We start from the raw sequence: 22,348 nt of genomic DNA on the forward strand, positions 1-22,348 counted from the left end.
CTGGTTCCTCTGCTTTTTCTAAACCCAGCTTTTACATCTGGAAGTTCTCAGTTCATGTATTGCTGATGTCTACCTTGAAGGATTTTGAGCATTACCTTGCTAGCTTGTGAAATGAGTGCAGTGCATGGTAGTTGGACCATTCTTTGACATTGCCCTTCTTTGGAATTGAAATGAACTTCCCTGATGGCTCAGTGGGTAAAGAATCCACCTGCAATGCAGGAGACATGGGTTGGGAATCCCAGGGTTGGGAAGATCCCCTGGAGAAGGATAAGGCAACCTACTCCAGTATTCTTGCCTGGAAAATCCCATGGACAGAGGAAACTTATGGGTTACAGCCCATGGGGTCACAAAGAGTCAGACATGACAGACAGCTAACTAAGCACAGCACCGGTATTCTTGCCAAGAGAACCCCAGCAACAGTATGATAAGGCATTTTTTGCTATTCTGGGAGAAAAGTTGTAGCTCATGTGGTTTTAATTTGTGTTTTGCTGAAGACTAAGGAGGTGAACACCTGTCCATGCGGTCATTGCCTGTCCAGGGTGTCTGTGGGTGAAGTGCCTGACTGGGTCTTCTGCCTGGTTTTCCTGCTGGGTTGTCTTCCTGTTTCTCATTAATATGTCAGGTTATGTTGCAGAGACCTCCTCGCACCCTGTGGGAAACACCTTTCGCTCTTTCAGGGCTGCCTGTGACAGCTTTTTATTGTGTCAGGCTTTACATCTCAGTAAGCACAAACATCCTATTTCTTTTTAATTAATTTATTTATTTTTCTTTGCTGGATCTTAGTTGTGGCATATGGAATCTAGTCCCCTGACCAGGGATCAAACTTGGGCCCTCTGCATTGGGAGTTTGGAGTCTTAGCCACCGGACCACTGGGGAAGTCCCCGAAAACAACCTATTGTAAGTGATAAATACTGAGTGTCACTGTACTTGAATTTAACAGAAAAAAAACTGAAGTAAGATGGAGAGAATGCAGAATTTCAGATAAATATTTCCTCACCATAAAAAAAAATACTGGTTTCTATGCTAAAGCTGCTGAAATTAAGAAAAGGATTTATGATAAGCATTAGTGAGTAGCAGTTAATTTTGTTTGTTTGTTTTGACTGTGGCATGTGGGATCTTAGTTCCCCAACCAGGGATCGAACTCACACCCATTGCAGTGGAAATGCAGAGTCTTTACCACTGGACCCCCCAGGGACATCCCAGCAGTTATTTTAAAATGTGTTTTAACTTCGGATAGTATCTACTAACGCTTGATCTGAATAAGGAAATCACCTTCTCACATTTCCTTCCTTCTCTCTCCCAGCCTCCTGAGTTTGCCAGCTTATGCTGCTGAGTTTTACATTTTATTCTCAAACCAGTTTCCTCCGTAGAACAGATTCATCCTCTTTGCCAGTCTTTGACCGTGGCTCCTCCCTCCCTTAATTTTCTGTTTTGATCCACCTCTTGGTTGGCTGCACTTCGTTTCCAGTGATGCTTTTAAGCGCCCTCAGGTGCTGACTTCCTCTGATGCTAGAGAATGTCTGCCACCTGCCAACTCGGAGGACACAGTGGCTAAGCTGTTGCCCATGTGCCTCTTGGCAGACACAGTAGCAGATCCTTTGTCCATGTGCCTCTTGCGACAGCTGCTCTTGAACGCAGGGGGCTGCCTGCTGGCGCCTAGTGACATGGAATTCCCTGAGCCTGGGACCCCGTGGCTCCTTCTGTGCCAGCCCCACCCTGCCTGCTTGTCTCTACCGAGGGTGGCTCCACTTGAAGACTGTGTAGAAAACTGTCCCCGGGGTGGGTGGAGGCCCTGAGCTCCCCTCACCTGCAGACAGTGCCCTTCCTATCCCTGGGAGTGTTTGATTCCCGTGGGAACACAGGCATCTGGGTGGGGCAGGGAGACTACAGGAGCAAGACTGCATCTGCTTATCCTTCCACAAACATTTCCCAGTGTGGGGGTTCCTCCAGTGTACTAGCCCTCACAGTCCTGCTGCGTGTGCCCTGGAGGAGGTCCAGCAGGCTGGAGGGACCATGGCTAGATCCACTCCATCACCCTTCCCACCCTGGTCACCCACGCCAGCCCACCCTCTGCCTTTCTCCTCCCACCTGCACGGCCTGGGTCCTTGGGTGCACGTGGGGCCAGGCTTTCCCTCAGCACTGGCAGTGCCCTTTGAAGGACGCCTCTTTCAGCATTACCTCCGCACCTGCACTCTCCCCACTGCCCCAACTCAGTGAGTAACTGCGAGTACAAGTAGGGTGTGGTTCCCATTCAGAAGCAGGGGAGCTACAGGCGGGCGTGTGCAGGCAGTTAGATTCATTGGGCACGGTTTCTGCCTTTTCAGCATGGCCGGGAGGAAATATCTGAGCCTTGAAATTGCCTTTGTCAGAGCAGAAGCCAGAGAGCTGACATGACAGGACAGATCCAGGAAATTCCAGCTGAACGAGGGGTCGTAAATGTTTTTGTGGAAAGGAAAGGAAGCACTTTTCTTCCTGAAATAAGGAAGCAAGCCAGCTATGACCAACTTGGGTGTGTGCTCACTCTGCCTTAGGAAGGCTGGGCGGTTCCCAGCATGCTCCTCCTGTCTGCGGGCCGCTGGTTGGTTCTCCTGGGAGCCCTGGGCTCATCCCCCATGGCACCCCACGGCAGCCCCCACGGCCCCCAACACCTCCCTGTGGCCGAGGCCGCCATCTGGGCTTCTGTTGACTTGACTTGGACACTGCAGGCGATTCCTTGGCGTCTGTCTCTCTGTCATCTTCTCTGTGAGACCTGGTCTGAGAGGAAGAGATCGCCATCTCTCAGATGCTGGGGTGTCATCTCTGAGGTTTCCCACCTCCGTTCTGCTTCTCACTAATTTGTCACTTTATGTCACACTCCCTGTCTTCCAAGGCAGACAGCCCTATTTGCAGGCGACTTTTGCTCACTCTCTTTTCAGCATTGTGCCCCTCCTTCAGGAATTCTTGAGGGAGGGACCCCGGAGCATGGTCCCTCACCCGCCCCACCTGTGCTACAGGATGGCCTGGTGTCACAGGGGCCCCCCACCCCACCGTCTGGATGGGGTGCTCAGGTCCCACCACCTGGCTTTCAGGCTGTACCCGTGCCTGCCCCAGGACTTCTCCGAATTTGGTGGCAGGAAGTCTATGGTCTCAAGGTCGATCCTGCACCGATGTCCAGTCTCAGCCCTGTGGTCTGCTTTCCCTTTTGTGCTGCAGCTCACCCTCCACTGCTGTCCCAACACCCTAAGAGTCGAGGCTCCGAGCAGCCTTTCCCGGTGACAGTGAACTGAATTCTACCAGGACCAGCAGAATGCTTACTGAAGGTTTGTGGGTCACAGGAAGTGCTTTAAAAGCCACGCAGTTAACTCCACATCCCTCTTGAGCTGGGCCTCAGCCAGGATTTTTGAAGCTGGGCTCTCTGTCCTCCCTCCTCTTCTCTTTTCCAGGAACTCCCTCCCACCCTGCAGGCTGCGCCTGCAGCCTCCATATCCTGTGTGCCAAGTCCTGACCCAGAAGTTTACCAAGTCATTTTCCCGGATAAAGTCAGTTTCCTCCCAGTGGAAAACTCTGGTGTCGGCTGTTTAGATAAAGCAGTTTTTTATTTCCTTACAAGAGCAACTGCCACACTGTCGTATAATCACTCGTTGGGGCTGTCTCCCTCTAAAACCAGGCTGGACTCTCCTGGTTTAACTCAGGCACCCCCAGTACCTGGCAGGGGGTCTTGCAAGCACCCAACAAATCCCGCTGCAGAGAGAGACAGGATGGCTGACCAGAGGGAGGGGCACAGGCCCCTCAGGGATGTGCCCTGGGACCCTACTGAGCAGGAGCCGCTGGGGATGAGAGACTTGAGAGATGTACAGAGTTGCTTAACAAAAGTTCCCTACTTCCTATCACTCAGAAAATACAGACCAAAAGTTTCTTATGGCAAGACCACATCTTTGATTGCTCTTAAAACTAGCTAAGTTCCTTCCTTTTGTCTCAGCTCAAAATACAAAAATTTTAAAGGACCCCCAGGGTGGAAAATGTTGAGGATATCAGATGTTCACACTTAAGAATCTGTCACCAGAGGGTTAGCCATGTTTGAGTGAATGGGGAGGCCGTCTAGAGCCAGCCTTCTGATCCCTGAGGGACAGACCTGGCTGCTGGCCTGGACCCAACAGAAGCACCTCCAGACATGCTCACTCAGTCCAGGAGAGAGCGTCCAGAGCCTTCCTCCGAACGTGAGCTCCTAAAGAATTCGCACCGAGAACTTTGCGCAGGAGGCAGGTAGTCCTGAGGAGTGACCAGACTCCCTGGGGTCCGAGTGCACAGTGGACATTCAACTCTGCCTTCTCTTCTTTCCTTCCAGCTCCCAAGGAGCCTGAACCAGACCATGGAGCCAGGCCAAAGGGGCTCCACTGGCTCGTGGGTGCAGGGCAGGCTGGCCGCCCCATAGCTCGAGAGTGGAACCTCCATGTGGACCGGCACACAGGAGGGGCATAATCAGGAAACAAGCCTGGAGCCTTCCACTGCTCCGCTCTCAGCCAAAGCTGTGAAGGGCCTGTCCTGGGCTGACCGAGTAGAGGCAAAGGCAGAGGTGCCCCTTCACATGGTCTCACTGCCTCCACAGCCAGTCTGTTCTGTACCCGGATTCTGCCACCAGGGAAATACAAGGGTAGGTCCCGTGACTCAGCGCTTCCATCAGCAGATCACCATGGTACTTTGTTCTGTGTGCTTCAGTGTAGACACCATATTGAATATAAGTTATTGATTCACTGTCACTGAACTCTCGTGACTCAGGCCTTAAGGAGACTCAATGTATGTGTGCAACCCTGCCAGCAGCACACTCCAGCCTTCCTGCCCATAGAAGCTCAGACAAAGTCACTCCTGGGGCTATTTCCAACAGTGTGAAATGAGGAGAACACATGAAAACTAAATAGGCCATGGTTTGCATTCCCACCAACAGTGTAAGAGGGTTCCCTTCTCTCCACACCCTCTCCAGCATTTACTGCTTGTAGACTTTTGGACAGCAGCCATTCTGACTGGCATGAGATGGTACCTTATTGTGGTTTTGATTTGCATTTCTCTGATAATAAGTGATGTTGAGCATCTTTTCATGTGTTTGTTTGCTATCTGTGTCTTCTTTGGAGAAATGTCTGTTTAGTTCTTTGGCCCATTTTTTGATTGGGTCATTTATTTTTCTGGAATTGAGCTGCAGGAGTTTCTTGTATATTTTTGAGATTAATTCTTTGTCAGTTGCTTTGTTTGCTATTATTTTCTCCCATTCTGAAGGCTGTCTTTTCACCTTGCTTATAGTTTCCTTCGTTGTGCAAAAGCTTTTAAGTTTAATTAGGTCCCATTTGTTTATTTTTGCTTTTATTTCCGTTACTCTTGGAAGTGGGTCATAGGGGATCCTGCTGTGAGTTATGTCAGAGAGTGTTTTTCCTCTAGGAGTTTTATAGTTTCTGGTCTTACATTTAGATCTTTAATCCATTGTGAATTTATTTTTGTGTATAGTGTTAGAAAGTGTTCTAGTTTCATTCTTTTACAAGTGGTTGACGAGGTTTCCCAGCACCACTTGTTTAAGAGGTTGTCTTTTCTCCATTGTATATTCTTGCCTCCTTTGTCAAAGATAACATGTCCATAAGTGCTTGGGTTTATCTCTGGGCTTTCTATTTTGTTCCATTGATCTATATTTCTATCTTTGTGCCAGTACTGTATTGTCTTGATGACTGTGGCTTTGTAGTAGAGCCTGAAATCAGGCAAGTTGATTCCTCCAGTTCCATTCTTCTTTCTAAAGATTGCTTTGGCTATTCGAGGTTTTTTGTATTTCCATACAAATTGTGAAATTATTGATAGGGATTGCATTGAAACTATAGATTGCTTTGGGTAGTATACTCATTTTCACTATATTGATTCTTCCAATCCATGAACATGGTATATTTCTCCATTTATTTGTGTCCTCTTTGACTTCTTTCATCAGTGTTTTATAGTTTTCTATATATAGGCCTTTTGTTTCTTTAGGTATATATATTCCTAAGTATTTTATTCTTTTTGTTGCTATGGTGAATGGAATTGTTGCCTTAATTTCTCTTTCTGTTTTCTCATTGTTACTGTATAGGAATGCAAGGGATTTCTTTGTGTTAATTTTATATCCTGCAACTTTACTATATTCATTGATTAGCTCTAGTAATTTTCTGGAGTCTTTAGGGTTTTCTATGTAGAGGATCATGTCATCTGCAAACAGTGAGAATTTTACTTCTTCTTTTCTAATCTGGATTCCTTTTATTTCTTTTCCTGCTCTGATTGCTGTGGCCAAAACTTCCAAAACTATGTTGAATAGTAGTGGTGAGAGTGGGCACCCTTGTCTTGTTCCTGACTGTAGACAAAGATGCCACAAAAAAAAGAAAACTACAGTCCAATATCACTGATGACCATAGATACAAAAATCCTTAACAAAGTTCTAGAAAACAGAATCCAACAACATATTTAAAATATCTTACATCATGACCAAGTGGGCTTTATCCCAGGTAGGCAAGGATTCTTCAGTATCCACAAATCAATCAATGTAATACACCATATTAACAAATTGAAAGATAAAAACTATATGATTATCTCAATAGATGCAGAGAAAGGCTTTGACAAAATTCAACATCCATTTATGATTTAAAAAAAAAACCCTCCAGAAAGCAGGAATAGAAAGAACATATCTCAACATAATAAAAGCTATATATGACAAACCCACAGAAAACATTATCCTCAATGGTGAAAAATTGAAAGCATTTCCCCACTCCAGTATTCTTGCCAGGAGAACCCCCAGGGACAGAGGAGCCTGGCAAGGTTGCAAAGAGCTATAGTCCAAGGGATTGCAAAGAGTTGGACATAACTGAGTGACACACCACAGCACAGCATCTCTGCCTGACTGTTAAACTGGACTGCCTTTGTTCAGAACCCTGTCCACCTGTAGATGGAGGAAGGAAGAAATTAACACGTTCCCTGTTTAAGGCTTGCCATTCTAGGAGATGTTTGCAAGACTAATGGCCTTTGTATTTCGCTTTCTCACCTCCCTCAATCTCTGACGTACAAAAGAAACTGGCATCCAGACCCCGATAAGATGGTTATTCGGAGGCTCTAGGCTGCCATCTTCTCGGTCAGCTGCTTCACGAATAAAGTCGTTTTCTTTGCCTCAACATCTTGTCTCTCAGATTCGTTGGCCTGTCCTGCAGTGAGCAGAGTGAGCTTGGACTTGATAACATTACCGGGACCATACCCTACTCCAGACTTTGAGAAACAGTATCAGGTATCTGAGCGGAGCCCAGCTATGTGAAGGTGCATTTTACACAGTTTTCAAAGCTCACAGTTTAGCAATGACCCTGAAGGTTCCCAGACAGTTGAAGATGACTGTCTGATCCCAGGGCAAGAGGCAAGCCACAGCCCTTCCTCCCACCCTCAGCTGTGAGCCCATGGACCCAGTGTGAATTTGGCTCCAGGACAGAATAATGTCGTAGGTCAAGTCTGGGTAGGCAGTGGCAGTTCTGTTTGAAGCTGGGTGACCTGGGGAAAGTTATCAGCACCTCTGTGTCTTATCTATACAGTCAGGGCTCTAGTAATAGTGATTCTCTCTCCCTGTAGAACTCAATGTATTAATACACAGGGAGCATGTAGAAACACCCAGTGACCACTCATCATCATCATTACTAATTGGCCGCCTAGACTCGGCTACACCCCTTTCAGTCAGGCCCCACCCTCTACTCTTGCTCCCGTTTTAGCCACATGACTCTCACCTCTTGCCCAAACCTTCCCTGTTCTAATCTGTATGTTTCCATTTTAAATGGTTACTTTTATTCTTTTTTTAAAAAAATACTTATTTTTATTTATTTGACTGTGCTGGGTTTTAGTTAGGGCATGTGGGATCTGGTTCCCTGACCAGGGATTGAACCCCTGTCTGCTGCAATGGGAGCATGGAATCTTAGCCACTGGACCACCAAGGAAGTCCCAGACTTTACACCTAAAATAAAATGAAAAAGAGTGATAATACTTAGCTTTGGTAAAAATGTGGAGAAAGTGGGACTTTAAACCTTGCTGTTGGGAGCATACCCTGTACATTGTCTTTGACACTGCCTGTCAGAGCTGAGCACCATACCCTGGGGACCCAGCATCCCACTGGTAAAGGCACAGGTTCTGCAAGGAAGGTACTCTACCCTCTTAGGTTCTGTGACTGGGCCTGAGAATTAAACTGACATGGTCATATTAACAGGAGGAAAGCCTACAGTTTTATTTATTTTTTTAATGTGTTCATGGAAGCCTTCATAAGAAAAGTAAGAGGGATTTCCTTGATGGTTCAAAGGTTAAGAATTTGCCTGCCAGTGCAGCTGACCCAGATTTGATCCCTGGTCCTGGACGATCTCACATGCCTTGGAGCAACTAAGCCATGTGCCACAGCTACTACAACCTATGAGCCAAGAGCCCATGCTCTGCAGCAAGAGAAGCCACCACAATGAGAACCCAAAACCAGAACAATGAAGACCCAGGGAAGCCCCAAAATAAATACAATTAGAAAAAAGGAAAAACAAGAGCCAAAAAAGCAGGTAAGACTGAGCTATCTTTTATCCCTCTATACTCTCTTAAATGAAATTAAAAGACACTTACTCCTTGGAAAAACAGCTATGACAAACCTAGACAGCATATTAAAAAGCAGAGACGTTACTTTCCCAACAAAGGTCTGTCTAGTCAAAGCTATGGTTTTTCCAATAGTCATGTAAGGATGTGAAAGTTGGACCATAAAGAAAGCTGAGTGTTGAAGAATTACTGCTTTTGAACTGTGGTGTTGGAGACTCTTGAGAATCCCTTGGACGAGATCAAACCAGTAAATTCTAAAGGAGATCAGTCCTGAATATTCATTGGAAAGACTGATGCTGAGACTGAAGCTCCATTACTTTGGCCACCTGATATGAAGAACTGACTCATTAGAAAAGACCCTGATGCTGGGAAAGATTTAAGGCAGGAGAAGAAGGGGACGACAGAAGATGAGATGGTTGGATGGCATCACCGATTCGATGGACATGAATTTGAGCAAGCTCTGGAAGTTGGTGATGGACAGGGAAGCATGTCATGCTGCAATCTATGGGGTCGTAAAGAGTCAGACACAACTGAGTGAGTGAACTGAACCAAACTGATACTCTCTTAACAAAACAGTAAGTTCGTGAAGCAAAAAGACAGGAAAAGATTTAAGCTTCTAGGAGTGGTGGGTTGTGAGACAGGGACCAGGAAATACCTGGGAACCCACCCGGCTGATTTAGGAGTCTCTTTCTCATAGCCTGTTTTGGTGTGGACTCCCGGTTGTTGGTGATAAGGATATTTCTTCCTGGTATAGAGAGGTTGTCCTTCTCATGGGAAATTTTGTGACTTGTTTTTATCTCAAAAGGGGTCAGAGAGACTTTCCCACACTTGCTATTTCTCAAATGCCTTCAGTTCCAAAGAGTCATTATGTCAAAATGGTGTTAGTGGGGCATCAGGTCTTCACCCTTCAGTACACTCACCAGAAGACAGGTACCAGATGGCACAGTAATAACGAATTAGGAACAATCTGGGTGCAGTGGAGTGGGGGACTTCCCTGGTGATGCAGTGGTTAAGACTTCACCTTAATCCTTGGTTGAGGAGCTAAAATCCCACTTGCCTCCAGGCTACAAAATCAAAATGCATAAAACAGAAGCGGTGTTGTAACAAATTCAGTAAAGACTTTAAAAGTGGTCCCCACCAGAAAAAAATCTTTAAAAGAGGGGGAGGAAGTCAAGGACTGTGATGATTTTGAAAGATGAAGCACTGAAACTCTGGGATTCATAGAGGCCAACCTGGAGAGTCACAGCCAGGGCAGCTGAGTGGCCGCAGGGATCCCAGTGTGCTCAGCTGTGGCCTTGGGGAGGCTTGCACAGCTGTGGTCTGCTTCACTAGGGAGGCATCATCGTTCACTTTGCCATCAGAAGTTCACGAGCTCTTACTCTTCCACACTCTTTCCATCCACTTCAGCCCAGTGTTTCCCAGGCCTACCTGTCCTGTGTCTCAGGATCTCTGAGATGCTTGCCAAAAACACGCCCCCAGGGCTGTCTCCTGGAGACGCTGACTGGTTGGTCTGGAGGGTCCAGGATTCTAGCCTTATCTTTAAATCAGACCAGTTTTGGAAACAGTTCTGGTGCAAAGAACATTCTTTGGAAAAGAATAAACACATTACTGTGAATAGTGAGATGATGTTTTGAAAATACTCCAAAGTACTGTAATAACTTTACAGTTTCCTGTAGGGGAGAAGGGGGCTTCTGACAACATGTCCAGCAGTCAGGTTGCTGCATAAAGTACAGGATGCCCAGTTAAAGCTGGATTTCAGATAAGCAGTGAACAATATTTTAGTATGGTATGCCTGAGATGCTCTTAGACTGTCTGCTCTGTACTGTTACTTGGCAGATCTGACCACCCTCCAAGGGAGGTTGAAGACCCCAAGGGGGTTTCCTGGAGTCAATGGCAGAGGGAACAGGTGGGCCGGTGGGGTCGGCGGCTCATGTGATGACAGGAAATTGATGGACTGTTACGAGGGTCACACTGTTGCAAGCACTTCATGTAATATAGTGGATTGCCCCTTCCCCTGACCTCAGATGTCCAGTTTATCCCCCTTCACAGATGGGAAACTGGCAGATGGCTGTAACTTGTCCCCAGTCTCAAGAGTGAGGACCCAGAAAAGCAGGGTTGCTCCCAGGCAGTGTGGTCCCTGCCCTTGGACCAGCTGCCTGCCTGGCCACAACCACTCACCACGGAGAGGCCAGCATTCTGGGAAAGGGGCTCTTCACTGTGGTGGTCCCTGCCCTCAGCCCTTTCTTGTATTGTGCTAGCACTGACTGTTCCTGCTGTGTGCTGGCCCAGGACTTGTGGGGTGGGTGGCCCAGGGACTGCTTTGTGGCGCTTATAGTGCTGGGAAGAGGAGGCTGTTTCTAGAACCTCATCAGAGGTTGGAGTAAGCCCTAAATTCCCCTCGGCCTGGATCTTTCTCCGACCTTTGGCGGCTTTCCCAGGGCTGGCTGCCTTCCCCAGGGCTCCCACTGTATCGTGTCGATTTCTGTCTCACCATTTGTGCTCAGAGCAGTACTTGGTCCAGGAAGAAAGAATCATCGGCCAGCCCCACCACCACCTGTCCTCCTCCCTGGGCAGTCTGAGGACTGAGGAAGGTCCCTGGAACCCACTGAAGACCTCACAGTGGGCATCAGTTCAGGACAGAGACTGGAGGGGGAACTGGGTGTCTCTGGGTAGACCTGGTGCCCAGCAGGAGACTGCCCACCCTGGGTAGATTTCCCACCTTTTCTGGCAACCCAAACATCGTCCTGGTGGTGGTCTTCCCAACTCCATCCATAGGACACCGGAGTGTCAGACCATGGTGGGCAGCCTGCAGTGGGCCTCTCTGCCTTTATAGGAACTGGTCTTCTTTGCCCTCCCCCGGCCCCCACCCAGGCAGCAAATGGAGGGTGCTGTGCTTATTATCTACACAACACTTGAAACATTACTCTTATCAGGATCGTGATGGAGGAAACACAAATCATAGCAGTGAGATGATTTTTCATGTTTTAGCTCAACAGGCACCTCAAAGGATGACGACCTGCTGTTGGTGGAGGTGTAGGAGACAGGGTTTCTCATATGCCTTTGGGAGAGTAACGTGGGACACATTTCTGGAGGGCATTTTGGTAAGAGTTATGAAAATTAAACTATACACATCCAGGCTGTGGAGAGAAGGGAACCCTCCTGTGCTCTTGGTGGGAATGTAAATTAGTGACGCTACTGTGGAGAACTGTGGAGTTCCTTGGACAGCAAGGAGATCCAACCAGTCCATCCTAGAGGAAATCAGTCCTGAATATTCACTGGAAGGACTGATGCTGAATCTGAAGCTCCAAAACTTTGGCCATCTGATGCGAAGAACTGACTTATTGGAAAAGACTCTAATGCTGGGAAAGATTGAAGGCAGAAAGAGAAGGGGACGACAGAGGATGAGATGGTTGGATAGCATCATTGACTCAATGGACATGAGTTTGAGTAAGCTCTGGGAGCTGGTGATGGACAAGGAGGCCTGGTGTGCACAGTCCATGGGGTTGCAGAGTCGGACACGACTGAGCGACTGAAGTGAGTCAGTGACTGTGGAGAACTGGATGGAGCTTCCTTAAAGAGCTAAAAACAGAGCTACCGTACGAGCCAACAATCCCACTCCTGGGCCTGTGTCTGGAGAAAAATATGGTTTGATAGGACCTGTGCACCCCAGGGTTCACTGCAGGCAGGACATGGAAGCAACCTAAACAGCCATCACAGAGGAATGAATAAAGAAGGTGTGGTGTATATATATTGCGTACACACACACACACACACACACACACACACACAATGCAATATGACTCAGCTATGAAAAGGATCCAAGAACGTGTGACAAGTCCAGAGAGTTGACTTCCAGAAGGGAGGTGAGGAGGCCGCACCCTGTAAAGTTGTCCATGTGAGGATGTGCTGCCGGGAGCCAGGGACAGGCTGACGAGGTGAGCACAGAGTGGGTGATGCCAACACGTCAGGGTGTTATATCGCCTCACCTTTGACTTGTTGTTAGAGGACAGAGGACATTTCTTTCTGTTTAAACTGGGGTTTCTTGTTTGTCGCAGCCCTGAGCGTCCTAACCTGACACAGCTAATTACTAGCAGACAGTGGTTCTCAGTTACAGCAGCTGAAAGTTACACCCACTTTGTAGCTGTGAAGAAAACAGGAGAAAACAAAATCCCACGATTTCTGAGTCCCACATCCAGAGATCCTGATTTCATTGGTCTGGAGCAAATTTGAGAGCGGGGATGGGGTTAAGAGACTGTGCTAACGTCAGGAAACTGATATGAATGGGGATCCAGGGCCGCCTCACAGCCTTTCAAGCCAAAAGCTGAGCAAAGATGGGGAAAACAGAAGGTGGACTGTGCCTCTGGTCCTGGGCTACTGTCAGGGCTGAGCAAAGCCTGTTTATGTCCCTGTGGGAGCTGTCCACAAAGTGCTGCCACAGAGCGGCCTGGGGCAGCTGTGGACCCAGGATCTGGATATGATGATCTCATTTCCTCATCAGAAGAGATGGTATGTGTGCTCCGCGTGTGCATGTGTGTGTGTGTTGTGCATGTGTGCATGGGGGAATGGGGAGATGATGTTTGCACTTTACTGGGAACTGGAGAAGCACAGACTTTCAGGAAGAAAAACCAGAGGGGACTGAAGGCCTGACCGTGGTATGACCAAGCCTGACCCCGTGTGGCCGGTGTGGGTTGTGTGTATGGGGGCGGGGGGAGCACTGGGCTCTCCCGTCTTGGGAAAGAGGTAGGCTTGGCTCCTAGACCTGAGACCCCCTGAAGGCTGAAATGGGTATGTGATGCCTGCAGACACAGGGGGGAGGGCGGCACACAAAGGAACCCCAGGGACAGGAAAAGCCAGCATCCCAGAAACACAGCTCTGGGCGGGGGACCCGTGCCTGTGTGATGTGAGGGGGACTGTCACCGTCAGGTGGAGAATGGTCGTTACCATCCTTGGGATGCTGACCTGCAGGGCAGGGGCTGGTCCCTGTCGGAAGAGCCTGGGCCAGCTCGTTTCCTCGGCTGACTCTCCTCTAAGGATGGTGGCAAGGATAGACCAGCCTATCCTCTATTTTCTTAGTTCAGTGGAAGGAAACAGCTCTTTCTCTTTAAATATCCCTGTCAGTGTGGCCCAGAGAATGGGCTTGGGGAGGACCAAGCCTGACGGGGGACCAGGAAGGAGGGATTAAGTCATTCAATTGTTGGAAAGATCCTAAGTAGGAGTCTGGAAGGTGCTGGACAGGACGCTGCCATGGAGTAATGTAGTCCCCACCCTCCATGGAAAGAGGACTTACTTGAGGAGAGTGCAGGAGTGGTTAGAGGTCAAACTGTGTGACCCTTAGAACAAAGCCCTGAGCTGGGGGAGCTGGGCGGGAGGGTACCTTGCTGAGGAGGCAGGAAGGGGGGTGGGTGACAGGTTCGGGGCCTGGGCCGGGGGAGGGGTGGAGGGAAGACGGGGCCAGACAGCCTGCAGGGCCACAGGCAGCACTGTGGGTGGGGGTGGCCCAGAGCCCCGGCCACAGGGAGGGTCAGGCTGTGACTCACGAGCCAGCAGCCCGGGCGGCCCTTCCCTCAGCTGTGTCATGACTGGGAGCGGCCCAGCCTGACCTGGCAGAGTCAACATCATCGCTCCCGGAATGTGGGCCTGCTCACCTCTGTGTCCTTGAGCCCTCCAGTCAGTGACTATCCTCCAAAAGTACTGGCAGATTGAGCAATAAACGCACTGCTTCTGGGGCAGAACTCGGGGCTGGGGTCCCCCTGAGGTGGCCAGGCCACCCCCAGGGCCCTCTGGCTCCTGTCCACTTCTTGACCCCTGGAGGACCTGCTGGGGGCCACACTGGCCGTTTCCCTCTGAGAGGAGACCGCCTCGTGTTCTTCTCTGTGACCCTTAGGGAACAAGTGCAAGGCCCACGGGGGTTAAATTCAGTAACCCTTTCACGTCCTCCAAGTTTATAGAGACAAAACTATACATCCTTCTAATATTATTTTATTTTTTGGGAATAAGTAACTATACATACGAACAAAATAGTAAAGTTAAGATTCTGTGAAGAAAGAGAAAAGCGAGTTTTCCTCTGTCTTTGGCCTTTCTATCTAATTACCTCAGGCAACCACTGCCAGGCTTCTTGGGAGTCCTGTGAGAAACGGTCTATGTTTACGGACTTCTGTGAACATACGTTTTCACACAGGTGGCACTGTGCTGCGCTCACGGCTACTGTCACCTGCCAGACATCCGCCAACCTTTCCTGTACCAGTGTACCAGCCTTGTCGCTTTCTTGTTAACATCTGAGTTAACATGCAGAGGGCTTGTGATTTATTCCACCAGGTAACCACTGATATGCTCAGCGGTAAAGAATCTGCAATGCACGTGACGCTGTAGATGTGGGTTTGATCTCTGGGTCTGGAAGATCCCCTGGAGGAGGAAATTGCAACCCACTCCAGTATTCTTGCCTGGGAAGCCCCATAAACAGAGGAGCCTGGTGGGCTACAGTCCATGGGGTCTTACAGGGTGGATGGGTCTTACAGTCATATGGAGTTGGACACAACTGAGCGACAGAGGATGGACAATTGCCCGAATCAATGATAAGCCTGCAAGGGCACATGACGTTACAATGAGTAGGTTTTTAAAGCAAAGTGTTGTACTTGCAGCAGTAAAACTCTAGGATAATCACTTATGAGAACTCCTGGGTCTTAGGATGTGTGTATTTCAAACTTCGGCAATTACTGCTGAATTGCCTTTGTCGAGGTCACACCAGCTTACATGCAGTATGTCTCCCATACCCTCAGGAACCGGGCATGATTTTTAATCTCACCAAGCCCTCATTGTGTGCTTGGTGCTCTGCTCAGGCTGTGAGTGGGGGCAGCTGAAAGCCCATGGGCAGCTGTGACGGGCTGGCCAGTGGCAGAAGAACAGCCCCCAAGAAGATCAGCCACCAATGTGATGGGTCCTGGAGGCTTGTTAGGCTGGGGCCTGGGTGCTGGGTTCTGGGGTGTTTGGAACAGCCATCTGTCCGTGGGAAGGGTCACATCAGGGTCACAAAACAGGGGAAGGGTTTCTGGGGCCAGGAAGGGCCTGTGCTGGAGGGAGGAGGGAGAGGAGGGGAGGAGCACGGGGACTCTGGAGAGCAGGTCAAGTTTTGGAGGAAAAGCCTAAACTATGAGGGGCGACTTTGCATTTTATAATTTCTGAAAAAATATCACAGAAGAGTAATTTTTTTAGAGGGGTTCATGGTTAATTTTGAGTTTTGGCACTTCCTTATCTCCCAGCCTCTGGCCTCACGTCTCAGGACTTTGTGTAGATGTTTTACCAGTTATGCTCAGTCCCGTGGTAACTGGGTGTCTGCGTTAGGGCCTGTGCGGTATTAGGGGGGCAGCCTGTGACAAGGGTTTGGGGGCCTGGGCTTTCGCTAGAGCAAGTGCAAACCCTGCCCCTCTGACCCTGGAAGATCGCAGGGAGGAGGCTGACGGCTCTGCTTCATTGCTAATCAGGAGTCTGTTGGTGTGAACAGGAAAGGGCTTGTATGTGAAATCCGCCCTGTAAGTCACATTGCTCATAGGCGCCCAGTGTTTGACAGCAGACAGCCTTTAACCACGGCCTCTGCTCCTTCAGGGACATGCAGCCTGTGTGCAGCTCGGCCCCGACTCTGATGAGGCTCAGCGCATGCAATGAAGTCACCTGTTTGCAGTGGTGTGGACTCTAGAATGCTGATTTTATTGGGGTTTCAATCCAGAATTGTCATTGTTTATTTTGCTGTGCACACTGCCCCAGCAGGGATTCCTTCAGGTCGATGAGTCCAGCTGACTTCCGAGTGCTTCTTACCTTTTGGCCTCAGAAGCTGTTTAAGGTCTTCTGGTCACTCCTTCCCCTCAATCCTAGAATCTGTCCCTTCTCCAAGGAGCTCTGGTTCTATTTCTTGGAGAAGGGTGCTTGTGTCACTAATATTTCTTTTCAGATTCTTTTAAGTGTCGACTAAAAAACAGTCACAGCCTGGAAGTAGAGAGTTATTTTATTTGGTGGGAATGTTTAGGACTGAGCCAGGAGACAGTATCTCAGGAACTCTGAGAAAACTTCTCCAAGGAGGTGGGAGGGGGAGTCAGGTTATATACAAGTTTGCAACAAAGGGAGCAGGTAGTCTGAACATCAAAGTTGTTGATCTGTTGCTCACTCCTGTCTGACTCTTTACGACCCCATGCACACCAGGTTTCCCTGTCCTTCACCTACTTCCAGAGCTTGCTCAGACTCAAGTCCATTGAGTTGGTGATGCCATCCAACCATCTCATCCTCTGTCCTCCCCTTCTCCTCCTGCTTTCAATCTCTCCCAGCATCAGGGAAAGATTTTCCAAACAATTTTCCAATGAATCAGCCCTTCACATCAGGTGGCCAAAGTATGGGAGCTTTAGCTTCAGCATCATTCCTTCTAATGAATATTCAGGATTGATTTCCTTTAGGATTGAATGGTTTGATTTCCTTGCAGTCCAAGGGACTTTTAAGAATCTTCTCCAGCACCACAGTTCAAAAGCATCAATTCTTCAGCACTCATCCTCCTTTATGGTCCAACTCTCACCTCCATACAGGACTACTGGAAAAACCATAGCTTTGACTGAATGGACCTTTGCTGGCAAAGTAATGTCTCTGCTTTTTAACACGCTATCTAGGTTAGTCATAGCCTTTCTCCCAAGGAGCAAGAGTCTTTTAATTTCATGGCTGCACTCACCATCTGCAGTGATTTTGGAGCCCAAGAAAATAAAATATGTCACTGTTTCCTTTGTTTCCCCATCTATTTGCCATGAAGTGATGGGATTGGATGTTATGGTCTTAGTTTTCTGAATGTTGAATTTTAAGCCAGCTTTTTCACTCTCCACTTTCACTTTCATCAAGAGGCGCTTTAGTTCTCCTTCGCTTTCTGCCATAAGGGTGGTGTCATCTGCATGTCTGAGGTTATTGATATTTATTCCTGAAACCTTGATTCCAGCTTGTGCTTCATCCAGCCTAGCATTTCCCATGATGTACTCCGCATATAAGTTAAACAAGCAGGGTGACAATGTACAGCCTTGACATTCTCCTTTCCCATTTTGGAACCAGTCTGTTGTTCCATGTCTGGTTCCAACTGTTGCTTCTTGACCTGCATACAGATTTCTCAAGAATCAGGAAAGGTGGTCTAGTATTCCCATCTCTTTCAGAATTTTCCAGTTTGTTGTGATCCATACAGTCAAATGCTTTAGTGTAGTCAATGAAGCAGAAAGTTTTCTGGAACTCTCTTGCTTTTTCTATGATCCAATGGATGTTGGCAATTTGATCTCTGGTTCCTCTGCCTTTTCTAAATCCAGCTTGAACATCTGGAAGTTCTCAGTTCACAAACTGTTGAAGCCTGGCTTGAGAATTTTGAGCCTGACTTTGCTAGTGTGTGAAATGAGTACAATTGTGCAGTAGTTCTTTGGCATTGCCTTTCTTTGGGGATGGAATGAAAACTGACCTTTTCCAGTCCTGCGGCCACTGCTGAGTTTTCCAAATTTGCTGGCATATTGAGTGCAGCACTTTCACGGCATCATCATTTTGGATTTGAAATAGCTCAGCTGGAATTCCATCACCTCTACTACCTTTGTTCGTAGTGATGTTTCCTAAGGCCCACTTGACTTCGCACTCCAGAAGGCATCAAATTAAGGAACTTAACATCCTACGTATGGCAAGCTGCAAGCCTCTGGGCTCGCTGAGTCTGTTCTTTGCATGTGCAGCTCAGTTGTCTGCGGCTGATCCCGTGTCCTTGTCCACCTGCTACCTGTGTCCCCCCGGCTCCTCAGCCATCACCATGGGGGTGGCAGCATCTGTATGGTGACAGTTTCGGGAGTCCTCACTCACATTTGGAAGCCAAAAATCACTGATGGCTGTGCTGTTTCTTGTTTATTAATATGGCAGTAGATATTTTTATTTCACATAGGACAAAACAGCAGCAGAACTTGAACTGAGGCTGTTCATCTTGCAGTGGTAGCGCTGGGGTCAGCAGGCACGGGGGAGGGGCAAAATCAGCAGAAAATCACACGTGGAGAGAGTTTTAACTAGCTGTAGTGTGTTTCAGTTGGAGAAGGCAATAGCAACCCACTCCAGTACTCTTGCCTGGAAAATCCCATGGACGGAGGAGCCTGGTAGGCTGCAGTCCATGGGGTCGCAAAAAGTCAGATACGACTGAGTGACTTCACTTTTACTTTTCACTTTCATGCATTGGAGAAGGAAATGGTAACCCACTCCCAGTGTTCTTGCCTGGAGAATCCCAGGGACAGCAGAGCCTGGTGGGCTGCTGTCTATGGGGTCGAACAGAGTCGGACACAACTGATGTGACGCAGCAGCAGCAGCAGTGTGTTTCAGTACCCACTTTTCCATACAGGAACAGAATCCAGCCACTCTGGACTGCACACCATCACCTTTTCCCTTTCCTGTACTGGGTTGGGTAAGCTCTAATATTTCTCCCTTCTGAAAGCCCTCTCCAACCCCCCACCCCCACCCCCCCCCACCCCCCCCACCCCCTCTGCTCATCTCTGCTATGTTTGTAAAAGAACGTTCTTGGACTTACAGGGAAATTTGATCCATATGGGCTGGACAGTCTACACTTCTCTTATAAAACTGCTCTTTTGTAAGAGTTCTTCTATAGCCAAGTATCTCTGAACAACAGAAAAATGTTTTTCCAGGAAAAAAGCGATAGCCAAACTCCCAAAATTAGTATCAGCACCCTCTCTCCCTTATCTATCATTTCATTCATTGTAACCAGAATTTATAAAATTTCCTGGTCTGTGGCAGGTACATACTGGGGCGCAGAGATAAAGGCCATCTGGTCCCCAACCTCCAGTAGTTACTCTAATGAGGAATGTGCTTATGATGGAAGTCTTCTGGACCGAGGAGTTTCTGGCACAGGTGACAGAACCTCAGCCAGCTGAGGCTGGTGGCAGCTCAGGGTCCTACAGTGAGTGGGAAATTGAGCCCCTCCAAGGCCCAGCCCCCTCCTGTCGGTCTGCTGCTTCCCATCAGTAGAGCACACGGTGACCACACCCTGGGACACCCCCTGGTTGGGAGGACTTTGCAAGCCCCAGCTGGCTCTCCTCCTTTCACACAGCTTCCTTCTTCCTGCACACGCAGTGACCTCAGGCTCTGAACAGTGCCTTCGTGACAGTTCCTCCCCAGCCCAGCCTTGGCTTCCATTTCTACCTAACTGCACTGCCTGGGTGGAGCGGGTTCCTCCCCAGGACAGGCCGTGTCTGGTTCTTCAGGTTTCACCACGTTCTGAGCAGTCAGCCCTGTCCCTGCTCTGAGGCAGGTTCTTTATAAACAACAACCGGCTGAGGCCTGAGGTCTGTCCCAGCAGAACTGCAGTGTTTACAGCAGCTCTGCCAGCAGCTCAGCAAATGTGCTGGAAGAAAAACAGACCTACTTACCAGCCACAGTCGATGACTGGGAGAAACTTCCCTTGTATAATACCTAACGATGGTGGTTTCTGCCTAAACCTGGGGGCCTGGGGAGAGCCACTCCGGGGTGTGTCCTGTGATCTACTGAGGGCAGAGAGCTCAGCTGAGGTGCTCCTTCCGGGGCCGGTTTCCAGGTCTGCTCAGAGCTGGGCCAAAGCAGGAGGGCTCTGTTGACTTCACACTTGGCAAGGGCCTCAAGCAGCAGCCAGTTCGGGTCTGGAGTGGGCCTTGTGCAGCACTCTGCAAGGGCTGCCAGCCCCAGAAGTGGGACCTGGAGCTTTTTCAACAATCTTGATCTCAGGTCCAGGCTCAGGCTCCTCCTGTCCCTTTCCCTGCCACTGAGGGGTGGGAGGAGGATGGAGGTGGGGACCACAGCAGCCAGCTGGAAAGCCTGTACATTGAAACTGATCCTTTGTGAGGGCCCTGGGGAATGCAGCCTTGCTTTTGAAACTGAGTCCCCCTAAAACCGAGCTTCCTCACTACATCTATGATTAACCTCTCCGTCTATAACTTTATTCCCTTTCTTGTCCCCTCTGACCTCCATCCTGTGCTCACTGAACACTAATCAACCAGGGTTAGGTGACTAAGATTGCTGTTATTGATAAAACTGTACATAACAGTCATACTAATGAAAATCACTACCAGTGTTAAGGTCACACATGCAGGTCATTTCTCCAGTGCAAGGTGAGCTCACAGACCCCTGAGCCATGAACTGCCAGAGGCATCCTGACTCCTGAAGCCATGGTGAAGAAATGTCACAGGATTATGATTAATCTCAGACCCTTTGTTCCTCTCTTAAAACACTTCCAACTCAAAGACCAAGCTGGAGGGGATCTGAGGCTCATCTCCACTCCCGTGCTCCATGCCAGCAAGTAAATCCTCACTGCAGACTCCTGGCATCCCAGGAGCCCTTGCCTACTTTGAAATCCATCATAGCCTCAAGCATCCTGGAGAGTTCCTGATCAGTGCTCAGTTTCTGCCTCTCACCACCCAGGGAGAGTGGCCACAGCAAGAAGCCAGCACAATGGCAGATTATGGCTGCCTCTCTATGAGCATTCAGAACAGCAAACTTATAGGGATGGGGAGAGAGTCCGGGTGCCTAGGGCTGGGGTTCCAGTGAAGGGGTGTGCAATGTCTTCCTGGGCAATAAAAATGTCCTAAAATTGATGATGGGGGGTGCGGATGCACAGCTCTGGGCTGTGAACTGCGCTCTTTAGAAGGGTGAGTGTTATGACTTGTGAAATACATCTCAACAGAAAAACAAACATGACAGAACTAAGCGATACACACTAGAGGCCTAGAGCTTCATGCCGCCCTTTTCACGGGAAACCCTGAGTCTGGGGCTCGTTTTTGGCTCAGCTGGAGGCTACTGGCCACGGGGGAGAAAAACCTACAACTGTGGAGGGGGTCCCCCGTCTATGCTGGCTCTTTGCCTCTTCTTCTTCCCTAAGTCAGAACTTGGTTTCCTCGGGAGCTGCAGAGGGGCTGCCTGAATTAACTCACCCTCAAAGCTGTAGCACGGGTTCGTCTGTAGTTCAGGAGACTTGTTGGCTTGGGGCTTCTGTGCGCCACACCCTGCTCTAGGCCTGGGGATGCACCCACTGTCGTCAAAGAGGACAGAAACACAGTGAACAATGAAAAAGTAAATAGTGTGAGGTATTAAAAAGTGTCAGTGCAAGAAAAGAAAAAGCAGAGCAGGGTAGGCGGTTGGGAGCACAGAGTCGGGGTGCAACTTTAAATTACTGCGTGAGCAGGGAAGACCCCACTAAGAAGGTATCATCTGAGCAAAGACCACAAGGAGGCAGGAGAAAGCCCTGCAGGGACTGGGGAAGGAGCGGTCCTGCTCAGGTGCGCGATGCGGCCACAGCTCGCGGAGGCGCCAGGGTATGAAGCGTGTTTTCTTACCATGTCAGCTAATCCCCAGGGGCAGCAAATGGGCAAATCACCCCAGCCCTTTCTCCAGAGGCTCTCACAGTCCAGGTTGCTGCTCCCCTGGTCTCCTCACCCGGGGCCAGGAATCAGAAAGCCAGGGGCAGTTTATTTAGTTATTCAACCCCTGGTGCCTACATGTGGAAACCACAATAAAGGCTCTTAGCAGCATTTCCCCACAGAGTGAACCACCGGACTGGCCCTTGGGCTCCCCCACGTGGCCAAGCGTGCGTGCTTCCAGTCTCTAGGGATGTGTCAATATAGACTCTTCCGTCGTGACAGCCATTCCCGTGTCTCGTCTTACCATGCCTGATGGGGTCTTACCATGCCTGATGGGGTCTTTGGCCGCTCTCCGGAGAGTGATGCCCTCTCCCCGCCCCGCCTCCGCCGGGGGGTCCAGAGCA

Source organism: Ovis aries, chromosome 3 (genome assembly GCF_016772045.2).
Source record: "Ovis aries strain OAR_USU_Benz2616 breed Rambouillet chromosome 3, ARS-UI_Ramb_v3.0, whole genome shotgun sequence".
Classification (NCBI taxonomy): Eukaryota; Metazoa; Chordata; class Mammalia; order Artiodactyla; family Bovidae; genus Ovis; species Ovis aries.